Raw genomic sequence first — 12,724 nt, forward strand, 5'->3', positions numbered from 1 at the left:
TGAGATTTGTCTCACCCTGATATGCTTGTATGGATGCCTGACAACATCGGGGCATGCTCCTTGTACGATAACAGATAGTCTGAGGTATCTCCTCCCAGATCCTGACTAGGACATCATTGAGCTCCTGGACAGTCTGAGGTGCAACATGATGACGTCAATTGCACCTAAACAAGATATCCCAGAGAAGTTATGTTGGATTCATATCAGTACAGCATGGAGGCCAGTCAATGGTTTCCATTCCTTCATCCTCCATACTCTTGCCATTATCATGCTCCAGGAGTAACCCAGGCACGCATAGAGAAGTGGATGAAAAGTGGAAAGAAAAATTTTAAGTGTAATGCTCTTAAAGTCAGAAAACTCAATATTCAACCCAGAGACGGTTTGCGTTTAAAAGGTTTATTTATGGGATTAACAAGCCCCGATGCAGAACTGATTGTCCTGGGCAGGGGCACACAGGTACAGGCTTGTTCACACTGCAGGATTTTTAACCAGATTTTTGCCCCAATGTTCCCCTTCCGACATGCGCTGACTATTGGCGTAGTTCTTAAGGTAATCTTAAGAGATGTTCCTGCTTTGTGTGTTGTGTTAAAAGTGATCCGCTCCGCTTGCTGGAACGTCCGGACCGGTCCTACCTCAAATCGGGGATATTCAAGATGTTGAATTGTTTAGACCCGATATTCTAGCATGTGTGGTGTTCCCTGAGGACAAACGAGCAGGCAGCCTGTTGAATGTCACATGTAGCCAATTGGAAAGGTGGGTGAGGGAAACCTGAGAGAAAAAAAAAACAGCTCACCTCCATCAAATGTAGGGGGTGGGGGGTTGTCTCTGGTTGCGGTTGGTTCCCGGGCGCTGCTGCTTATGTCTGGCCCCACGGACTATGGCTAGCGGAGCATCCCTCTCTGGGTGGGTTTTTGGAGAACGGGGGTACCTACTTGTCTCAGGGGGGGACCTGACTTCCAGGGAGGGCATGTTGTTCCCCAGTCTTTCCTCCCCATTTCTGGACACCTCCCTCTACCTGCTCCATCATACTGCCACACATGTAGGACCTTGGGGGACAGGTGCGTCACTGTGGATTGCTTTTTTTATTATAATTACGTGGTGACTCTCAGGGCTTGAAAATCAACTGACTATCTTGCCGCGTGAACTAGCCTTAACACAGGGCAGATGCTGGCATAATCCGTGGCGTGATGGCTGACAGAAGTAAAGGGCTAGGCAAAGTATCACGAGAACTGCACAGGTCATATCCAGGAAACATAAAGCCAAAGAAGTATCAGACTAGGGCAAGGCAACAACAGGGAAATCCGGAAAATGAGAACCTGGTCGGAGAACTTGGCAGGCAGGTAATGATGAATGCTGGATCTTCCTCACATAGTGGCTTACAACAATCTAGCAGAGACTGGCTGTGAGTGACAGGTACAAGCGGGGTCACAGGTGGCAGGAATAAAGATAATTGGGTGTAACAGGTGAAGCTGCTCACTCAAATAGGCAAAACATAGTGGGGCAGAGCAAAGAGTGGCAAACAGCCAGCCGACCCAAGACATAACAGATCATATAGGGAGATAGGAAAACCGAGTAGATGCATAACGTGAAGACAGTGTGCCATTTCCAAACTTTGCTCTCTTTTTTCTCTGATATACTTGTTTTAACATGGCAAATTTATGCCTTTAATCATGGAAATCTACACCTTTACGACATCAGAAAACATGTCTGAAAGTCTTTTCTCTCTAATATGTTAAATTAATCTCAACATTTCTAAGTTTTCATGTGGAAATTTAATGTTATGAGAATAAAGTCACACAGTTGTTCGCACGATTGTTTAGAGATTTGACACTAATAATTTGATGCTGATTTAGTATTTCCTTAATTGTGAAATCGATACTAAAATATGACTTTACAAGATGCTCGAAATTCCTCAATTTTACACATGGAAAAGGCTGGGCTTTAAGAGTCTTCATAAAATAACTTCTTAATTCTCACAATTTTATGACTTTATTCTCGTAATTTCTAAAAGGAGGTCACTGATCTCTGGCGCTTTTATTTAGGGGGTCGTAGGCTGAGAAGTTTGAGAACCCCTGCCTTATAGGTCAGTCATTTCAGCCCTGATTTGGGAGTTCTTGCAGCTTGTTATTGGGGCAGAACCATTTTCCTGTGTGCTGAGCAACACCTGTTGTGTGATTGGTCAGAAATCTGAATTGGATGTGGTTATACCTAATGTTCCAGCGAGAAGAACCAATAGGACCTTTAGGAGTTCTGCACCTGGATTTTTGTCAAGTGTGTGATGTCTTTGCATGAAAGAATATTTTTCTTGTTTTTGACACCTCAACGAATACATTTCTCTGTTCTTGTTTGGTATGTACATGGCTTACAGTGTAAATATGCATTCTTTAATCCAGAAAAGCCATAAGAAATTTGCATTAAATTCAAATTTACCTTGTTTTCATATGGCAGCGCAGCAATTTGGAAGTGTGCAAACTGTTCTTTTGGTCTCCTCCAACTTCTGAATGGAGCATCTGCCTCCTTTACCATTAGGTGTGGTTTGGAGTGTACAGGTGGATTTATATAGCTCTCTTTTAACTAATCAAACTGTGTTTGTGGCTGAGATAAAGACTGAGCGCAGTGAATATAAACTAAAACAATAACCGTAATAACAATAATAAAAAGTTAACCAGCATTTAGTGAATAATAATCTTTACCTTGTAAAACAGTTACCCTGATTTACAAGCTTGCCGAATCAAGAATACCAACAATACAGGCAAAAGCCTGAAAAATACAAAAATAGACGCTAGCTATTGTACAAAGACCTTAATAAATCTACTGTGACAGAGAAGCAGGTTACCATGAGGTCACCTTCTGTCCTTTCTGTGAGCTCCAAAGCCATCGCTTTCCAAACAACCACGAGCAAACATCCGTCCATAAACAGGAGAGCCATTCTGGAAACGAAAACACAACATGTTCCATCAAACAGTGGGACACAATTAGCTTGATCATCTGGACGGGAGTAGCTGTAATATTGGGGCAGATTCAGCTGTTTGAGTGCGTGAGTGTGTGCGTGCCATGATAGCCACTGAGGTGGCATCTGTGAGGCTGCTTTAGCTGTTTGTGAGATCCATGTGCACGGACTTCCACAGGGCTTAGAGGCGGCGCACACACCCCCACCCCCCATATGGTGAGCTGTCACAGTGGCAGTGTGATGCAGACCTCCCCTGTGTGGGACCTCCAGCCAGCCGTCGGACTCGCCGAGTAAACAACAACTGGACACGGAGTGAGGATTGTTTGTTTGTTGGGATATTTCCGGATGCTATCCCGTAAATCTATGATAATGACAACGGTATTATCCGTTTCTCACGTGAATTACCACAGGTCAGATGTTTATGCTTCAGCGATATCTCCCAATCTGTTTGCCACTTTTGAATAACACCGTTTTTGGTCAACAAACTTCATTTGACTTTCAAAAGAGCAGCTAGGTTTTACAGAGAAACGAGCTGACTTAAAGTGCCTTGCAAAAACATGCACATCCCCACTGCCACAAACAGTCATGTATTTTATTGGGATTTCAATGTCAGATCAACATAAAATAACATTTACCAGGGAAGTGAAAGACAAAGGAAACGTTATTTTCCAGCTAAAATTAAAAGTAGGGTTTGTATTTAGCCCCTCTTTACTATGAAACCGCTAGGCTATCAAGTGCAACAAATTTACTTTCAGAAGCCACATATATAGCAAATTGAGTCCACTGGTGTGGAATCTTATTTCAGTAAAAGTGCCACTGTCCTTTAAAGGCCTGTATGGTTTGTTAAAGATCATAGTGGTTTCACAAAATGTTAACTCAATACGAATACACGATGAGTTTTCTAAGAATTTCATTTGTAATAAAATTAAAAACCATCTTATCCTTTTCCTTCCAAAACAATAAATCAATGTATCTAAATCTCCCAGGTAAAATCCTAACAAATTACACTGAATTGTTTGTGACATGACAACGTGTGTAAAAAAAAAAAAAGTTGGCTTAAAGAAAACTTTTAGAAATGTCGTCATGTGTCTGAGAAGTGGTCAGTCTGTCAAATCTTCCATATGACACAGTTTGAAAATGCAAACTTGTGAGGGAAAAGACAGCGCCTCCCATGACAGCAGTGTTTCTCACATCTGTCCCTCTCTGCTTGCAGACAGATGTTTCGCAGCAGTTTGTTCAGAGCAGGAGAAGACGCTTCCTCCTGCGCATCCCTGAGGAGAACGCAACCTGGGGAAAAATCACTTCCACACATAAACTGCTCCTGGGATTCTCCATAGGTGTGTGAGTGGGTGTGGGGATGTAGAGATAAAAAAAAAAAAGCATGAGACAAGAAACGTGTCCTACAAAGGAAGTGAAGACCAGAAATAGGAAGTGGCAGGTTTGGAAGCCTTCGGGCCCCCAGGGGCCATCAGAAGTGTTGGAAGTGTGTGTGTTTGTAAATGAAGGGAACTTCTGTGACTATCCTCTGGCTGTTCCGTGCGCGCGCGTGTGTATGTGTGTGTGTGTTTGATGTTTGCCTCACCCAGTTGTTGGAAAGCCAAACACAGTCTGTGCTCCCAGATGTTGACAGATGTGAAGCACACATCCCTGCTTCCTCTGAATCTCGCCGATACACAAAGAGAGACAATGAGACACATCCTTCTTTCGGGGCCCACTGGGGACAGCTATTCGACAAATACCACAGCGTTTCTCCAAAACCAACGTCAGGCCCGTGTTGGTTAGCTGCTGAGCCCCCCGAGGAATTACTGCCCTGCTGTTCCAGATGTTTTATGACCAAAACACATAAAATCTACCTCATACAGATGTGTTTGCTAAAACTGGATACATAGAGAGAGAAAAAGAGGAAGAGGGAAACATGGATAGGCTACTAGGTCTCCCTAGTGGCCTGAAGTGGATTTTGCACACATACAGAAAATAATTGGTTGGGAAATATCATTAATTCCTACAGGGTGAACTGATAGTGCTTTTTTTAGACTTTTCATTGAGCCCATCCATCCCTCTGCTTTCTCTTTAGTACAGTGGTTCTGAAACTGCTACTGAACTGGTGTTTGGAGCAAAATCTGTTCCAAAAAATACGTTTCTTTTGTTTTGTTTTTATTCACACAAGTCACAGAATCATTAATTTACAATCAAAAAAGTGTAAATCACTAGATGTCTAAAAAGTAGATTTATAAAATACCTTTTCAGGACATTAAATGCTTTGTGTTTAATATAAAAACACCTTTATATCAGTTTCTCTGAGGAATCAATAGCATTGACCTAAAAGTAAAACAAATTGTAAACTGTTGCCATTAGTTTTAGTTTGAAATGTTAACTATTAAAAGTCTTTGAGTTTAGAAAGTTGATTTCATCTGGATTTCCTTCTAGGACGTTCTGAATCACCAGTATCTCCTTGTTTACTTTTGTGAATTGATTTTGTGATTGCATCACTTTTGTTCCTGGTCTTGAGTTAGCTTTGCTCTGCCTTTTCAGTTTCTCTGTATTTTTTCCTTTTAATGTGTTTTTTTTTGTGTGTGTGTGTGTGTGTGTGTATGTGTGTGTGTGTGTGTGTGTGTGTGTGTGTGTGTGTGTGTGTGTGTGTGTGTGTCCTGTCTGGCAATGTAGCGTTAAGAATTGTTGTCTTAATGCCAAAAGAGTCCAACAGATTTTACTTTCACAAGTGGAGCCTTACTGCTTTCACCATGGTACTCCACTTGATTTAAATATGCAAGAAGCTTTATTCGATTTTATGCTGGCACTATTTCATGTTCAATGGACACTGAAATGTCAAAAAATGTTTTGACTTCCGTGGCGCCCTAAGAGGCTACGGCTGCGTACAGCTCCTGACAACTTACATCTGATCACTGCTCCACTTTACATTGAAATGTGGTCTTATTCCACCTGCAATCCCATTACACTGTCGTAAGCTGTATGCAACGAAATATCGTTCTGTATGCACTCTGTACACACAAAATGACAATAAAGTTGTCCAAGTCTAAGTCTAAAAAAGGGAGATAAACAAATGAGACAAAATACTAAAAGGGAGAAAAGGTGAAAAATAGAGGAGAGGAAAGGGAGAGAGAGCAATATAACATCCTTGAAGTCTGCTTCTACACCTGCAAAGATAGATATAAAAAGCAAACCAACCTATAAAGTATCACAGGTACAAACAGCTAATGCCTTGATACCATCCCTGAAGAATATACAGTATTATGTAATATGAAATGTATAAAGTGACAGCTAAAGATAATAATAGGGGTTTTCTGTATAGGAGTGAATCTGTAAGTATCTGAATCCAAGCACCCGTAGGTGTTTGTGAGAGTGCGCTTTTGCACCTTGTGCACCATTGGCACCTTTGCTCTGGACCCCCAGAGCAAACGTGACGATGCAAATGTGTTTTTTTATAAAAAAAAAAGAAAAAAGATTGATGACTATATTAAAAAGGTTAAGTAGGCATCATGAGCTTTTGCACTTCCTCTATTACCCACTTCAGGGAGGAAGCATCAAACTACCCGTTTAGAAAAAAGGAAGCAATAATGCTCTGTCCTCATTTTTTTTTACATCTATATCTTTCAGAGCAGTAGTTGTTGGGTATCCTATAACCATCCCATATGTAAGCAACTTGCTTTGGGTATTGCAAGTGCAAGAAACCTTTGGAAATATCACACATTTTTTGCAAGATTTTCTTTATTGTTTTAAAATGACCAACCAACTTTAGACCTGATATCATGCGCACTGTAACTTCATGACTCAAATTGGCCAGTATCCTGTCTTGAATACATTGTTTTGCAAAGTACTGGTATTTATTTTAAGTTTTTCCCATTTAGTTATGTCAGTGATGGCACGAATATTAGTTGTGCAATCTACAAATCTGTGTCTGTATTCACAAATTCCTCTCCGCTCCTGTCTTAGCCTAAAAATTCCTACTTAGGAGTCTTAGCTCAAGAGGGATTCAGATAGCTGCTGAAAGCAACTCTCAGTAAGGACATGACTTTCTATCTTAGTGAGGAGGTGTTGTTGACCCCTAGGTGTGATGCTGTATTTTAAGGGCTGTAATTGGTTAATAGTACAAGAAAAAAACCGCACAAATACACTCCTATCAAAGGAGAGAAATCAACCGATTAGACTGGGTTAAGATGAAATGTAGCAAAAATGAATTCATTGTCACACATCACAATGTCTGAACGCACCTTATTTACATCCTCATCATTGTTTTGATTTGCTTATTGTTATGTTTACTCACCAGTCATTGTCCGACTTCATCTATTTCATGTTAATGTGCACTCACCTGTCAGCATTTACTGGAATTGTCTGCTTGTATAAAGCGGTCGTGTTTTGGTAAAATGATTGACATGAAATGGAAAAAAAAACAAAAAACAAACAGCGGTGCATCTGTCCGGTTAGCTCTGGGAGGAGAATAGAGGAGTGTTGAAAAGTAAATTGGTCCCTGGATCACGACGCAAATTCAGACTTTGAAGCTTATTGCCGCAGATGAATGCGTCTTTTTCTCTGCAGCAATCAAAAGCGAGGAGATGGCATCACACAAGCAAACTTCTAGATGAGCATTTAGGCTACTGACATCATGCAATACATACAATCCTTTCTCACCTTTTTATATATTTTCTTTGTAAATTTCTCTATTATTTATTTATCCTCATAAAAATGACGTTAGCTGCCTTTAACCCATCGGGCCGATGAAAATAATTAATTTCCCTCTATGTAGATGATTTTCTGCACATTAATAACTGTATGATTGTTAGAGAAGTTTATGTGCTCATTTCCTCCACTGTTGAGGTGATGGATCAACCAGTCTGCTCTCTCTATATCCACCATCTTCCCTGATTAACACACTCTTGGCCTCGCTAAAAGCCCTCTTCACTACTCCTAACAATTTGTCACTTTGGGAGCTCTCTTAAGGCCAAGGATGCTTTCTGATTCACTTTTTTCTTTCTGAGGTAAAATTCTAAGAAAAATTTTAGAATTCATGAAATTCTAAGATTTTTGCTAAAATGACGTCACTAAGAGCTTCTTTTGCTCTTAGGATTCTTTGTGAATATGGGCACTGGTCTTAATGGACAAGTTGCAAGAAGAAACCCTATTAAAATGTTTTACAGAAAGCCATTGGAAGTCCCTTTTAAAGTTTTCCATGGACATGTGGGAGACACGGCAAACATGTAGAAGAAGGATATCTGGTCAGATGAGATAAACAAGTAACCTTTAGGCATACATGCAAATCGCTTTATATTTAGAAACACTAAAACTGCACATAACCCTACACAACAATCCACACAGCAACACGTAGCCTAGCGGGTGTGGCAGCATGATGCTGTGGGGATACCTCTGTTCATCAGAGATAGGGGAGATGGTCAGAATGGATAGGCAGATGGATGGAGCCGAAACCTGTTAGAGGCTGAAAAAGAGGCTGAGAGAACTGGAGCGGAGTTTCAGCTTCCAGCAAAACAGCATCAAAACAGCATCGCGATGTCAGAGAATATTCATATGCACAAATGGCCCAGTCAAAGTCCTGACATGAATCACAGTTGAGCATCAGTGGACAGATTTACAGACACTTTGAGCTGTTTTGTCAAGGAAAACGGGCAAACGATCTCTAGAAGTACAAAGCTGCTAGAGACATACTCAGCTCTGACCGCTTTCAAAGGTGGCTCAACAAACTATTCACCCAGGGGCCTGCATAAAATGCAAACTTTTCAGCTCTGTTTGTCTTCAGAGCCATGTACAATTTTCCTTCCTCTCATAATTATGCATCACCTTATGTTAATGATAAAATACATTGAGGTTTGTAGTTTCATGGTGACAAAGAGTATAACTGTAATAATGATTACTTTTCACAGTGGCTTTTGAATATGTGTGAGTTTGCCGTTAAAGAACTGTGTCACAGCTGGGTGTAGTCAAATTATTGCTGCAGCTCAACCTTTATTGAATCCTTAAATATTTCTGCTGGCCTCTTTCTTTGACCTTGTTATTTTTTTTAAACATGGTTAAGATAAAGATAATCCTGTCTATTAAAAAGCACCAGCCAGTCATTGTTCCCTTCAGTTCCTGTACATATTTGTCATTTCCCTCGTAGTCTAGCCAGGCTGTTTATAGATATCTGCCGTTTCTAAACCGTTTTACTGTGTTCATCAGCACTTTTAGGGCATAATCCCTTTTTTTTACTCCTTCTAATAAAACTTACATGTGTAGGTTGAACCATCGCAGCTCCCCACTTGGTCTTCTTGCTGCATCGGTGACTGTTTCAATCGCTGAACAAAACACAAACTGATGGTACCCAGCAGAACTCCAGCGTGCAGCTGGATGAGCAGCAAGAGGAAAGGAACGGATGAATGCATGCATGTGTGTGTGTGTTTGAAAAGAAAGAAAGACAGACATCTAACATGCATGTTCATGCCACTTAGTGGAGAGCTGCTGAAGTTAAGATGGATTTACTGGCAACTCTTCGTCCTGCAGGTGACATCTGCTTAGGCCTTTTCACCAGCAATGGTAAGTTAGGATATCACACCAACATCCCTGCAAACACACAACCTCCTTGTAAAATACCCAGTATCATTCAGCCAGAGTGAGCAAGAGCCTATGACGTTACTGCTGAGCACCAGAGCAAAACTAAACAGTTTGTCAAGAGCCTGTGCTTTGTGCTTCACCTTACAACTGGGGTGAAAAAGGAGTCAAACATTACCGAAGCAGCTCCCGCTAAGCAGCGGTCAATCGCATAATTGCTTTTTCCCTCACTTATAAATTATCCTGCCAGCACATGCTGCCGTCAGAGATCCAGGAAATGCAGCTTGCTGACGTGAAAGCTCCTCGTGAAGTTTATCTTTGCAGAAGTCTTAGAAATAACAACTGTGATTGTGTAATGATCTGAATCCACATTCTAACACATGAAGCCAGAGTAAGATGAAATATGAATAATGTGAATCTATTATTAGACAAAGGTACTGTAACCTGAGTACATGGACAAAACAGCTTTTTTAAATTGATGATTTCATATGCTCCAATGGAGATAAATAAAAACAATTCTGCAAAGAAGTGGAGGCCAAAATTCCTCCACAGTGATGCAAAAAAAATCACTTCTACTACCTATTTGAAGTGGTTGGCAATTTTAGTTTGATTTAAAAAAAAAAGCCACACACGTATAAACAGTGGCGGCTGGTGATTGAAGTTTAAACTACTTTAAAACATAAATCCGTCCACGATCACTTGCACCCTGAGGAGAATATTTAAGTAACCAATTAGAGACCAGCATTAAGTCACATGTCAAAAGATTAAACAGACACACAGTTATTTGTTCGGCGCCCATCAGCGTTGAAACAAAATTAGAAGGTCTACACAAAGAAACAATCCTAAGAAACCTAAAATGGAATAGGAATGATAAAAAAATCAAACTTCAAACATATTTTGCCAGAACAGATGTGACGATTACTTTTTATTTTGTCATTTATGTTTACTTTTTTTCTTGCAATCTAGATAGGGGCGGTGCCCGACTGCCCGCTACTGACAAGCCGCCACTGCACATGAACAATATTAACAAAAACAGAACTGTTGTAATATGAAATATTATCTGAGAAACAAAGATACCATGCAATAAAAATGTATGAAGCTACGTAATTTCTAAAAGATTTGAACACCACATAAGAACTTATTAGCAGGAAAATGAACAGGGTCCAAGTTGACGTGGTATGCATGTGATGACATTTAACAGAAAAATACAGTACGTATTTGCCGCCTGATGTAGAAAACTGAGCAACAATGGCACACAACAGCAACGTGTTTGCAGGCTGCGGCCATATGCAGACACATAAATACATTTTATTTGGACATCTGGTGATCCACAGACTGCATTTCACACCTGAGTGCAAAGTAGGTGACCCAGAACAGAACAGAGCAGAGCCATGCTGGACCATACAGGACCCAAAGCTGTACAGCACACCTTCAACACCGTGGCTACAGCTGCTCTGTCCGGTCTCGTGTGGCCATACCTGTGTGCGCACGTGTGTCTGCTCGCGTGTGCATGTATGCATCCAGTGCTCTGGGTCTGTTTGACCGCAGCTGTCCCTACCTCCGTGCACGTCTCCGGGGTGAGGCTGACCTCTCTCGTGAAGCCACTTCAAAGAGAGCAGGGACGGGGCTTCAGGGGCACAGGGTGCCGGGCCGGCTAGCGTGGCTGCTGCTTCCCAGGGCTTTGGGAGCAGTGGAACTGGGTCTGGAGTAAAGTTAGGAGAGGGTGGGGGGCTGGAGTGAAGTGCGTGGGTTACAGGAGGTGAAAGGGGCCACAAAAAAAGTAGTGATGGGGGGGGGGGGGGGGGGGGGGATTATTTTAAATCTGAAACTTCAGCTTTATTTAAAAAAACAAAAATGTGTGTATGTCTGCTGTTCAACCTGGACAGACCTCTGCTTTTGGGTCAACTAAGAGGGGGTGAGTGCGTTTGCATATCACATGGCAGAACATCACCTCATCCATCAGAGGTGATGCACCGAAATCTGACTCAGGAGCTCACATGTAACCAGGACACATTTAATGTCTACCACTCTCAGAACAAACAAACAAGTAGTTGTTCTTTTTCTTCGATAATTATTATTAGTATCATTATAACTAAAGGTGAAGAGAAGAGGAAAGTCAAGGAAAACTGTTGGGTCCAAAATGCATCACCTTAGGCCTTGTAAGCCACTTAGGAATCCCGAATAGACATTTGCAAAAATTAAATCATGCATAAACAACACGTCTGGGAGATTTATTTTGAAAAGCCAAGACAGGAAGTTTATTATAACTCATTTGTTAGTTCCTTTAGTAATGTGGAATGTACTTTTATGAGAATCCACTCCACTGCATCAGTATCTCAAAACTACGTCTACATTAGTTTCTAGTTGGTCACGAATTTAGGCCGATTAGGAATTTAAAATTTTCTTCTGTTGTAATCTCCTCTGTAAAAGTGGCAGTCTTATTTGAAACAGTGCTCATTCATGGTATTTAGTTATGTTTCATATGTAATCTTACAATTCTTCTTCTAGTTACACAGATAAGATGCAAAAACACTCACCATGAGCTGCACTCGTAAGCAAGAGCGTATACTATTGAACAAAATGTTCAAGTAGGGTCTTACCTTCATAATACAGTGTCTTGCAAAAGTGTTTATACCTCTTGACCCATTTCACATTTTGTCATGTCACATTCACAAACTTCATTGGATTTTATTGGGATTTTAGGCGACAGACCAGCACAAAACACAGGGTTAAATGATGATGGATGCACAGGGCAGTCTTGAGAGAACGCCTGTTATGGTCGCCTAAAATGTGGCACTGGGCAACCCTCAACACGCAGCCAATTATTATTGTACTTCAGTAATTCAATTCAAAAGGTGAAATTTATATAATATAGAAATTCATTACAAATAGAGTAATTTATTTAAGGCAATTATTTCATGAAACTTTGATAATATTAATTGGGGTTGAGACTAATTAGGTGGTTTCTGCTGGCAATTTTGTGGTTGTGGTAAAATTAGCTAAACTTGTTATAAAGACTTTTGCTAGGTACTATAACACCTTTTATGGGGATCTTTAAAGCCTGTGGACCAAATTTATGGATTTTATTGCATGTTTACACAAACTTGTAACAACTTTTTTACATATGTAAGTGTGTCACAGGGACACTTCTGGCCACAGTGAAAGCAACAGAAGGGATCCCTTGTGTGGTCCTTTTGCTTTTCAAGCTGTCTCTGTACT

This window comes from Fundulus heteroclitus, chromosome 22 (genome assembly GCF_011125445.2).
Source record: "Fundulus heteroclitus isolate FHET01 chromosome 22, MU-UCD_Fhet_4.1, whole genome shotgun sequence".
Lineage (NCBI taxonomy): Eukaryota > Metazoa > Chordata > Actinopteri > Cyprinodontiformes > Fundulidae > Fundulus > Fundulus heteroclitus.